Source organism: Psittacula echo, assembly GCF_963264785.1.
Source record: "Psittacula echo genome assembly, chromosome: 3".
NCBI lineage: Eukaryota > Metazoa > Chordata > Aves > Psittaciformes > Psittacidae > Psittacula > Psittacula echo.
In genome coordinates, this window is record NC_137736.1 from 29327372 (window position 1) to 29340168 (window position 12797).

The window sequence follows — 12797 nt, forward strand, 5'->3', positions numbered from 1 at the left end:
GGTACTGGTATGGTCCTGCTTAAACACTGGTGTGGTTTTCAGCAGCTGCCCCAGAAAAGGGCAAAACTGGAAGGGTCAAGGGTATTGACCTAGAGGTGACATCTACCATGAGACACAGTTGGGGAGTATTTCTGCCCCTGTGGATAGCTCCAGGTGTCTTGAGGGAAGAAGAGGCTGCTCCTCACCCAGACCAGCTCCTGTCTCCTGTTCACCACTCCACTCTACAAACGCTCACTGGGCAGCACAGTGGGGTAAAAAGGGTGAAGAGGCTGAAATCCTCCAGGGACTGCTCTTCTTTTCCACGGTGCAGGCTCAGGCGCTCATTAAAAGGCAGTGCAGGACCTCCAGCCCCCCTCCCCAGTGCTGCCACCCTGCTGCTCTGCTGCAGCCCTGTACAAGCCAGCTACGGCTCTTGTGCTCAGATGCATGCGGCCACATCTCAGCAGACCTGACTCCCCAGATGGGGCTTATGCCAATTAATATAGGCATATTTTAAGTAATCCCGCTTTATTAACTACTCTTCCAGGGCCTCTGCATATAACGAGTGAAATACATTAATCATCTGGCAGTTCTAGTTATTCTGCATGTCAAATCCTATCTCTTCATTTATATATCCAGACTGTTATGGTGCGCTAGTTGTACCCCTCCATTTACTCAGTGCTAATTTAAGAGTTGTTATTTTTGGCTAGAAGTGATTGTGTGCATAAGAAGTTCAGTTTCCTCCAAAAAATTTTAATAGGAAGCAGAATGCAGGACTGAGCAGAAAACTCCCTTTGCAAAACACCATTTGCCCAACATCAGCAAACCTTGTTTTCAGGTAATGTGGCAGAAGTAAACCTATGAAAATTCTGTCTGAGTTTATGAATGATTGAGTTGCATAAAACATAGGCATTTTTGACAGGAGTATATCAGGAGTAGCTCACTCAGAAAAAACAACTTTGCAATTCACAAGGGACATAGTATAATTTACTGCAAGTGTGGTAATTCTGTGATTGAAAACATGAAATAGCATTTGCTTATCAAAAAATTTGTATGGATGAGGAAAGCTCAGAAGCAAAGTTCTCTCTCCAGACATTTGTAAAGTTAATTATCTGTAAATATGGCATTTTTCTCTTTGTAATGCATGTGCTGTTATTTCTGCTCTACACAAAGGAATGTTCTTATTCCTGAGCAATGCACTCATGTATCTGAAGGACAGGAATGGCAGAGGACATTTCAATTTGAAATATTGAAAAAGGGGTTGAAAAATCAGGGAAATTGTTCTTTGAAAAATAGTTGTAGCCTGTTACCAGTGAATCCTTTTAAGGATGTGCTGCTGCATGTGTGTAAGCTAACATTTGATGTCCTGTACACAGTGAGCAGAAAGAAGGATTGCGTACCACCTAAGTCCTAACCAGGCTGTCAAAACTGGATTGACTTAGGACTTGCTCTGTACTGGTGAACTTCGTGCCTTCTACTCATTTTCCTGCCAGTTTTGCCTCTGTCTTAAAAAAGATGTTCACTACAACCCAGAAGTTGTTGCCTTCTTTCATCTTTGAGAACAGGAATAGCAATGTAATAATGAAGGTTTCTTTTTTGGCTTTTAAGTAAAAGTAACAGGCTGGTTACAAAACCTTGAACCCCATACACAGAATGTAATTATCCCTGCTTAGTACCACTTTTAGCAGGGACAGTCTGCTTCCATGAGTACATAATATCTATTTTCCCTTACAGTCTCTTCAAGAATTTCTCCTAGTCCATTGCATGCTTCAAAAATTATGATAATGGATTCCCTGATTTTCCCATCTTGTATTTGTCTGAATAATTTTCCTGCTGCAGCAAGTAGGATTGCATCCTCACACATCTAGGATTACATGAAAGAGGAGATGCATTTGGTGAATTATTGTCCACCTTAGCCTCCCTTTTGAAAAATGCTGTTATCTGCGTTCACTGACAGCTGTGAGTAAAGTTATATGTAAAATAAGAGTACTTTGGATAATGGCAAATTCTGAGCTTTCCCAGGGGCATGACTATTCATGTCATAAGGACACATATGGGGAAGTCACAAGTCCAGGCAGATGACATCAGTTGCTTTTTCCATCTCTACCAATGCTGTAACTGTATCAGAGAAGGCTATCAAATTTGTCAGGCACAATCTGCCCTTAATGAAGCCATGTTGGCTGTCACCAATCACCCCCTTTTTGTCCATGTGCCTTAGCATAGTTTCCATGAGGATCTGCTCCATGATCTTGCCTGGCACTGAGATGAGACTGACCGGATCTTTCTTTTTTTCCCTTTTTGAAAATGACCATGTTTCTCTTTTTCCTGTCAGTGGGAACTTCACCAGACTGCCACAACTTCTCAAATATGATGGATAGTGTCTTGGCCACTTCATTCGCCAGTTTCCTCAGGACCCACAGATGCATCTCATCAGGTACCATGAACTTGTGCTCCTTCAGATTCCTCAAATGGTCTGAAACCTGATCTTCTCCTGCAGCAGGTGATACTTCATTCTCCCAGTTCCTCTTCATCAGGATACATCACTCCTGAGCTTGGAGCAGGTGATCCCTGAATACCAACCAATTTCCTTGGGCCCTCTTCCCTCCAGGACTTTATTCCATGGTACTCTGCCAAGCAGATCCCACAAGAGGCCAAAGTCCGCTCTCCTGAAGCCTAGGCTAATGAGCTTGCTGTGCACCCTCTTTGCTGCCCTGAGATCTTGAACTCCACTATTTCATGGTCACTGCTGCCAAGGCTGCCCTTCAGCTTCCCATTCCCCACCAGCCCCTCCTTGTTGCTGAGAACAAGGTCCAGTATAGCCCCTCTCCACATTGGCTTCTCTACCACTTGGAGAAGTAAGTTATCATCAATGCATTGAAAATATTTGTCTCTTGTTGGATTAGTTAATCCACACATGCAAACCTAAGGAAAATCCGCGTTATTGCATTAGCCTTTTACTACAGGAAACCTGGCCTCAGCCCTGATGTAGGTCACAGACGAAAATAATTTACTGTCCTCCTATACAGAGCGTTTGTCCTTGCGACCACCTCCCTAAAACCCCAGCAGGCTTTGGTCTGGCTTTTGCCCTTGTGAAAGGGACCACAAGGAACCCACAAAGGTCAGCAGAGGAGAGGACAGGGATGGCACACTTTGTTACAGCATTTTCCTCTTCTAACCTTCCGTCTGCAAACACACTAACTCAGAAGTGTGGGAAGACAGGGTGCCATTGCCTTTGAAAACATAGCCTAAGCCCACAAACTGGGTTTTTGCAGGAACACTCCGTCTGGTTTGGTGTTGGGTGGTTCTTGGTTTTTTTTCACTAGATCCATTGGTATTGTTGAGGAACAGCAGCTTTCAGGCACACAAGCCCTTCCTCACTTCTGAAACGCAATCAGCAATCTTCATATTAAGAAGAGATTGAGATAAGTTGTTATGGGTTTAACTGAATTATCAGTTAATCAGCTGGACAACTGGAGCACAAGTTTAGTCAGTACTTGTGAAGTGTCACAAGAGAAAGGTGCTAGGACAAGTAGGTAATACTTCTTGTGGGATACTGAGGTGCTAGTAAAAAGGGAGCATCTATAATATATCTTAAAAGTTATTATCTTCTTTATAGCTGAGATGTCTTTTATCCAGTAGGTTCATTAATTTCAGATTCACCTTTTGAAGCTGTTTTGCTCCTCTGAGTGTCTGTTTTATGCAAAATGCCTTCCTCCCCCATTCAATTCAGCGCATCTTTCTCTGGGGGCTCTCTGAAGGAGTTAATCCTGGTGACTAGCAGTGGCCTGTTTTCCCCATGTGATTTCTTCAAGGGCAGCCATGCACTGAGCAGTGTGGACATCCTTCTGGTCCATGTGCGTGTGCATGCAGTGCCCCTGACTGCTTTGGTGGTTGGGGATGTGCCATGGCAAGTTTTGCAGCCAGTGCTGTGTAGTATCCCCCCTTACGGGAAGGCCTAGGGAAGATACTGGCTGAGTAATTCAGGAGAGACACTGATGTTCGGCAGAGATGAAGTCTAAGAAATACCTGTATGAGTGACAAGAATGGACTTTTAACAGTAATTTTATCTTTTTATCTTTAAAACAGTATTACTCAGCTTAGAAGTACGCGGGCTCCTACAGACGTAGCCTTCAGCGCTCCCGATGGCTTGCTCTGCAGCATCATCTGGTGGTCGCAGCAGGGAAAATTTACCCCTCCAGCACCTTTCATTTCTGCATCCTCCATTACTATAGTGCCTCACGATCTCTTTGCCTCTTCTCTCCACCACAACATTTAAGTAAATTATTACTCCTGCAGTGACTGGATTCACAAGAAAAACTCGAGGAGTACTTGGTTCGGGTGAGTCTGAAAGACTGCTGATCCCACAACTCTCATTGTGTGAAACTTGCCTCTTGGTAGAGGCTCAGCAGAGATCAACATACCACTGAGCCCTTTTGGAGAGTTGTATGTGCAGCCCACAAGTTTCACACAGTTCTCTGAAGAGACCATACATCAGACTATTACTATCTGGAGAACAAATACATGGCATTTAAAACTTAAATGAATGTTGGCTCATGCTACAGGGCTGAACTTCTCCTTACAGTCTGAGTGGTGGAAGGGTAAGGCATCTCACCCCTCCTCCCCAGCACAAGGAAAGGAGCAGCAGCTGAGCATGGTGAAGAGGAAGCAAGCAGCAATCAACCATGCAGTCAGACACTCCCCATCAGAGTGCCTCAGTCAGGCACAAACTCCTGGGGGAAAAAGAACACAGCTTGAAGCTCTCCCTGGAGCAGGGCAGCACAAGGACCAAGATGTGACCCAGGGGCTGTGCTGTCATCACATGCACTGGTGAGGCCGCACCATGAATCCTGTGTTCAGTTTTGGGCTCCTCAAAGAAAGAGAAATCAACATAAAGTTGTGCTAGGGGAGGTTTAGGTTGGATATTAGGAAAGATTTCTCCACTGAAAGGGTTGTTAAGCATCAGAACAGGCTGCCCAAGGAAGTGGTGGAGTCACCATCCCTGGAGGTTTAAAAGATGTGTAGATGAGGTGCTGGGGGACACGGTTTAGTGGTGGACTTGGCCATGCTAGGATAATGATTGGACGCAATGATCTTAAAGTTCTTTTCCAACCTAATGATCCTATGATACTATGACCAGCAGACATACAGAGGCACACAGCTGCTCCTGAAAGGCATGGGGGAGCATACCCCTGCCCTTCCCATCTAAATCATTAGCCTGGAGTTTTTCTTCCTCTAATATTAATGTTTTCCTAATTACCTACTCCTACGAAAAGGTGACTGTGCCTGCAGATTCTCTGAATAATTCATTTAAAATATTAAAGCCAGACAGAAGTGAACTTTTACTTAACAGCAGGTTAGAACATGGCCTGCCCATGCCATCCTTCTTGTGGGGAGGAAAGCAAACGGAAGCATTCCCAGCATCCTAGTCCTTTGGCGATTGCAGTACAGAAAGCAAAAACAGTGATCAGAGTTGCTACAGACCATCTTCTCCCACGTGTGTGTAGGAGTGGAATTGTTAAGTGGTTGGACAGACCAGATGCCACATGCTTTTGAGAAGTAGGCCCAGGCATGCACACTATGGTCCCTTTGGAAGAACATGGTCTTGAAAGGGATGTGAGATATGGTTAAGATGTGGTGAAAAGTGGAGGATGAGGTGACAGAAGAGAGAACTCCTTGCATACATCACCAAAATTGGTGACCCTTGGCCACTGTGGGAAAGCACAAGGTTGGTTCTCCATTGATAACTCAGCTTTGAACATGTGCTAGCAGGAGGAAGGAAGAGATTATCATTTATAGAGACTTGGAAGAGGACTGCTGCTCTGACCCGGGGGTAGAGGCTTTGACTCATGTCATGTTTCAGTGGCAGGAAAGCCCACCACAAACCCTGCATGGGTGGCTCTGGCCCTGGAAGGGAAGAAGGTCCCAAAGTCTTTACTATTACCTTGGGCTATTCCTGTGCTGCTGGATGAAAGAAAAGCAAGTACCAATTCCTAGCTTAACAGCTAAACAGCACATTCCCTGTGCATGGCTAGAGGCTAACCTGCTCTGTTGGCAGACATCAGCAGACATACCCTGGAGGGGCTGATGAACTGATCTAAAATATTGACCCGACAATTACTCAGTGCAGATAATCAGGAATGGACTTACTCCCTGGTTTTCTCTTACTCAGCAAGTGCAGACATACATTCTGTCTTCTTGAGGAGCTAGGGACAAAAGTGCTACCCTCCTGTCGTGGTTTAAGCCCAGCCAGTAACTCAGAACCATGCAGCCACTTGCTCACTCCCCCGCTTCTTTCTTCCCCCACTCCCGGAGGGATGGGGAGGAGAATCAAAAGAATATAACTCCCATGGATTGAGATAAGAACAGTCCAGTAACTAAGTGTCCTGGGTTCAGCAGTAGCAGTCATTTTTTCTTCTTCTTAGTAGCTGCTGCAGCACTGTGTTTTTTACTTTTGGCCTGGGAACAGAGCTGATAACACCGATGTTTAGCCTGACCAAGGACCTTGTGAGTCTCATGCTCTGCCAGGGAGGAGGAGAAGCCAGGAGGAAGCAGAGACAGGACCCCTGACCCAAACTAGCCAAAGAGGTATTCCATACCATAGCACGTCATGCCCACGATGTAGAATTGAGAGTGCCCGGAAGGGCTGGATCACTGGGGGGTGGGGGCGAGGTACTGGTTGGTGAGCGGTTGTATTCTTTTCCTTGTTATTTCCTTTATCATTATTCCTATTAGTGGTAGCAGTAGTGGTTTGTGTTATACCTTAGTTACTAAACTGTTCTTATCTCAACCCGTGGGAGTTGCATTCTTTTGATTCTCCTCCCCGTCCCTCTAGAAGCGGAGGGAAGAAAGGTGGGGGGGGGAAGTGGACTTCGTGGTTCTGATTTACGGCCTGGGCTTAAACCACGACACTAAGGTATAACACAAAACTACTACTGCTACCACCGCTACCACCGATAATAATAATGATAAGGGAAATAACAAGGGAAGAGAATACAACACCTCACCACCCGCCGACCAATACCCAGCCCGACCCAAGCAGCAATCTAGCCCTTCCAGCTAACTCCCCCCAGTTTATATACTGGGCATGACGTGCTGTGGTATGGAATACCTCTTTGGCTAGTTTGGGTCAGGGGTCCTGTCTCTGCTTCCTCCCAGTTTTCCCTCCTCCCTGGCAGAGCATGAAACTGAGAAAGTCCTTGATCGTAGTAATCATTACTTAGCAACAACTAAAAACATCGGTGTTATCAGCATTGTTCCCAGGCTGAAAGTCAAAAACACAGTACTGTACCAGCTACTAAGAAGGAGAAAAATGACTGCTACTGCTGAACCCAGGACAACTGCAAGGACTCTCAGAAGCCAGAATATGTTCTGTAAGACTTGGCAGGGGGCAGACAGAAAGCAGGTAAAACCAGAATCTGAGTTAGCTTCTCTGGAGATCTGAATGATGTCAAGATGGAACAGTTTGAACCAACCTTTGGACTTTTGTGAATTCTGGCTTTTTTGAGTTTTCTGCTTGGACCCTAAGCCTCTGAGATGCTCTGATGTAGGCAATTCGCTGATGCAGTCTTGGACAGCTGAGGAGTCCAGAATTTCCTGAGCTGAGAGCATACGCATCCATCTTGCCATCGCATGCTGTGATGGATGTTAGATCCCACCTTAGAGGGGACCAGAGGGTGTTAGGTGTTGCTGAATGCTTGTGTCTATTGATTTGTGTTTATTAGTTCCCTTATTTTTATTTACACAAGTGCTTTTGCTTCCTATAACTCAGCCCTCAACCCACACGTAGTAAGTCACTCTACCCTCTAATTCCAGCAAATGTCTTCTCCATGATGGGTGCTTGTTTTCTGCATACACGGACAAACTACAGTTTGTTCTGGAAGTGGAGGGAACACAAGGACTCTGTGCCAAGAGTAACATATATGACCAGCAATAAGCACTGCTCTCACAGGGTTTGGCTGAGCAAGTGGAGAGGGGGAAGCAAAAAACTTGGAGGCTGCTTATGGAAGTAATCCCCAGCAATGCTAAGTGGGTGCCAGCACTGCCCCTGCACCCTTTCTTTACTAAATGCTGTTATGGGATTAGCTCATCTGCATTTTGCTTTAATTTCTGAAGCAGGGTGAATTGTGCAGTAGTCTGTGTAATCAGGAAATGGTATGTTAAAGGAGCCAGGTGTTGCCTACATTGGTATTTCCATCTCATGCATACAAGGGGGCTTCTGTTACGTGGGGTTGCCATGTTTCCCACTTCTCTCTGTCCTGGTGAGGTCCTATGTGTTGCCAAAGGGCAAGAGATCACATCCTGTGATTTTTACCAAAGCTGTTGTCATTACATGATTTTTGCAGTATTAGAAAACTCGCAAAGTATCTCTGAGCCATTCATTTTAAAATCCTTCTACAGCAGACAGACCATGTGAACATGATAGATCAGTTCCATGTTCCACAGTGGATGGGGATTTTTTACCCCATGAGCAAGTCTTCTTGGTTTTATTACAGTTTGATGTAAGATGCCGTATAAAAATCTCTGTGTCCCCAGAGGAACTAGAGCAATCATTTGTACAAACGTGAAGGCTTTCTGATCTCTCTTCAGACTAGTTGTTTCCAACCCATGTGAGACAGGTTCTCTTTCCGGAAAAATACCAGCTATCCTCCCCAGGCACCGTGGGTTTTTTTTCCAGTTTATATCATCACACAGCCAAAGATTAATCAAGGTTTTCAAATTACAAACCTAATTTAAAAAGGGGAAATGTATTTTTGTTGAGTTGATAAGCCTACATCATTTTTTCCCTGTGCTTCCTCAGACCCCTTACCCACAAATCTTCATGTTATCAAGCATATCCAAAAGACTATTAGGTCTTAGCCAAGTCGTGCTTTTGCTGGATGGTCTGAAGCCGCATAAAACAGGATTAGACATGAAGCGTGTTGGCTGGTTAAAGGGTTATACTTGGAGGAGGGCAATATGGAGCCTACCACCACAGCTCTTGCTTAATGGAGCAAGGACCATCTTCTCAGAATGTTCTTTTTAGGTCTTATTTTAATCAAAACAGTACTATTTATGCACCAACAGAAAATCAAGCATGACTTACAAAACCTTGCCTGGCTCAGCTGGACTTAGGTTTCTCACAGTCCCTATATCAGAATGCCTGGCAGATAGGCGCAGGTGTTCTCTGCAGAGGACTTTCTCTGGTGTTCCAGGGCCTGTCTGAACCAAACACTGATAAAAAGCAAGTGCCCAAAAATGGGATCAGATGGGCTGCAGAAGATCAGGGCCATTTCAGGGAAGCTGGTAGGTAGCCTGCTGGTTAATAAGGTGCCGCAGAAATGTCTTCTGTCACCTCTGGGTTTCCTAAAGAAGGATTAAAAAGGTAATATTTACATGAGAGAGGGCAGGACCATTCGTGTGTATGTATAAAATAACCAATGTGTCTGGTTACTGTACTACTTCTATATACTACAAATTTTCCAGTATTTTAGCAGAGTAGAAGTACCACAGAAGGTAGAGTCTGACAAACGAAACCTGGACCACTAATGCCATCCAGTGGCTAGCACACACTAACACACTTTCCATCGCTAATACACCCTGAATTGACTGGAACAAACATTGACTCTAAACTCTTCCCCTACACACTGTTTATAATCATTCACATAGCTGTTTTTTGCACTTGGTACCATCACAGCCCAGGCTTATACTGAAAGTGTCAGAAACCACACATATGTTGTATATAGTTTGCTTAAAGCTAATTTTTCTTTTCCCACCTCTGTTCTCTTTAGAAAGTATCATCTAGAGCTTCAGCTCTGTGAAGTGATTCCCATAAATGTTGTACATACTGCTGAGTTTGTATCTGATCTTTCTTCATGCACCTAATGCACTAAACTGTCCTGCCCTTTTACAGTACTTTTACTGAGTATCTTCAAACAAGAGCCATGGGGGAAATGTATTACAGTGAATTTGGGGTACACAGCAAAACTGACTTTGCTTGTTTCTGCAATAGTGTGTTACACCATCACACACTGTTGCTTCTACATAGTTCATGTACTATAGAATTATGGAGTGGTTTGGGCTGGAAGGGACCTTAAAGATCATCTAGCTCCAACCCCCTGCCATGGGCAGGGATGCCTCCACCGAACCAGGTCGCTCAAAGCCACATCCAACCTGGCCTTAAAACACTGCCAGGGATAGGGCATCCACCACTCCTCTGGGCAACCTGTGCCAGTGTCTCACCACCCTCACACCTAGGTGCAACAGGAATGCTCAGTGTTGGCTGGCAGGAGGCAAGGAGAGAGCTATAGATGCAATGGCTTGTATTAGAGAGATTAGCCTAGTACCTACTGCTACATCCTCCAAAAGCCTAATTAGCTAACCACAGCCAAATCACAGTCATCTGCATCCTGCTCTTGTCTGCTCCTCTCCCATGTCTGCTGAGATAGAGCAGGCAGAGCTGCAGGATCATGAAACCTTGCCAGGACACGTTTGTGCATCTGTTCAAGCATTTGGTTTGGGGGACTCGCAGCAGGGTGCTAGCAGAGCACTACAGGACATCATCTCCTGCTTTCAGAGCAAGGGAAGAAGGGAGAAAGGTGATGCAGTGGGGAGTTCTTTCAGACAGAAAACATTTAATTTTTATTTCCTGCCCCCCCAGGGGTGAGGTGTCTTAGCTTGAGCTGCCTGGCACAGAGGATTTTGGTGTGCAGAGGTTTGCTATGTGAAAGCAATGAGAAAACTCAGTAAAGAAGCAGGATGGTGGCAGCTTAAAAGAGAGAGGAGCTGAGGGTCCCACAGTCAAACCAAAGCAAGTATGGTATGTGGGGAGATACCCATAAGGCACATGACTCACTGACCAGCACAGAGATGATCCTTCTGTGATGGGTGCTTATGTGGGCTGAGGCCATGCTCTACACATGGATGGACCTGAACAGGTAGGCTAATGGCTCCCCCACTATCCCCAGGCATACAGCAGGTCCTGGGCATTCAAATAATGCCTTCTGTGCTGGCAACAAACTATCTCAAAGGTACACCCACAGGCCCTCAGCTACTCAGAGACAGAGACAATTGGGATATATGACCTGGAAACTCTGCAGAGGTGCTGCCTCCACCACACAGATCGGTCGTAACCAAGATCACAACAGAGATGTTGATCAGAAACATGAGGGCATTGAGCACATAGGTGATGTAGCTGGCATGGTTATGCACAAATTGAGCATAGCGGAGCAAACCAACCACAGTGGCAGTGATAGTTCCTCCTGCAGATGGCAGGGTGAAGACAAGTGTCCCTGCAGTGACCTGAGAATAGCTGCTGCAATCACTGTTTCTCCGGAATACAGTCACGATGCTCAGGATGTCACGAAAAGCCAACTGCTCCAGGGGAAACTAGGCAGCAGATGGCTCTGCACACCTTCCAGTGGCAGGACAGCTCAGAGCTGTGGTAACCCTGGCTGGTGGGTACTGGGCACCGCCAGTACTGCCAGCACGGCCAGGGAGCAATGCCCAGCCACCGCTGAAATGAGAGAGGGGCCCAGCGAGCATGAAAATTGCACATCCAGAGCTAGTGACATGGAAATGGCTTTCCACATCCTGAAGCAAATGGGTTGCTGTTGATCATTACACCTCTGCAGGATAGCTTGTTCCTGCACACACACCTCTGGTGTGTGCCCCGACCCCAATGCCACAACTGGCACTCACTGATGGCAGCTGGGACTCGCTGCAAAAAAGGCACAAGAATTACTTTGTGTAAGCTGGCTGGCCCAGCTGTTCACAAGAGACGTGTCAACTAAGGCTCCGATGAACATTCATGGTGAGGACCTAGCTCTGGAGAGGTGTCTGGCACTCCACAATGGGGGCTGCATTGCACCCACCCATGCCAAGACACTCCTTCAGTCTGCCCTGAGCAAAGGTTGCTGTTGTCCCTCAGACTTCCCAGCATAATTACACATGGAGCAGCTCCTTAACAGCATTATGTCAGAGTGATTCTGGCGAAAAATCCCTGCTATTAAGTGTGCAAATTAGCTTGGATCATAGTGGATTAGGGAATAACTACCCAGGAAGTCATGAAGCGGTGAGGCTGTCCAGCAGTTGGGTGCTGTAAGCTCGTTTTCTCCACAGTCACAGATGTCCTGGCATAGCGAGCAGTTCTCAGGCATGTGACGCAGTGGCTGCCTGCCAGGGATCATTAGGAGGTTTAAATTACTGCAGTTCTAGAAAGGCACGGGGACTGTCCCGCCGAGCCTGTGTGCCCATTCAAGAGTCCTCCGTGCTGACAAGCTGGGAGCGTGGTGGCAGTGCTGGACACGTTTCAGTGCAGATGCAGGCTTCGGTGGGTGCCGCAGCCTGTTCCAGAACAGCAACAAAGCCTGGCCCTGGCAGACACCTACAGGCAGGCTTTTAAAGGTCTCTCAATGCTTAAAAGTGAATGTGGAAGGATCCTTTCTCTTCTGTTCACCAAAACCAAAAGTCCCAGTGCCTGAGTCCTGATTGGGGACTTGCATATCTGCTCTAGCCACATTTTAAGGCAGCATTCCAGATCACACAAATCCAGAGGGACGATGGTTCCCAGTGTGCACCAGGGGTGCAAAGGCTGCAGGCTTTTTCCTGTGATGCCCTTTGTCCTTTTGGCAAGGCTGGAGATGTCTGCTGACCTATGGAAAAAAATTCCTAACAGATGCCAAGTGGCATCTGTTAATAATAATAAATATTAAGTACATGGTGCTGTGGAAATTGTATTACAAACTGGCTGATGCATTTTGCAGCTGCATTCCCACTTATTAATTGCTTGCATTAAAACAGCACCTCGCTTCATTGACAGCTGTACAAACCCAAGCTGAGTT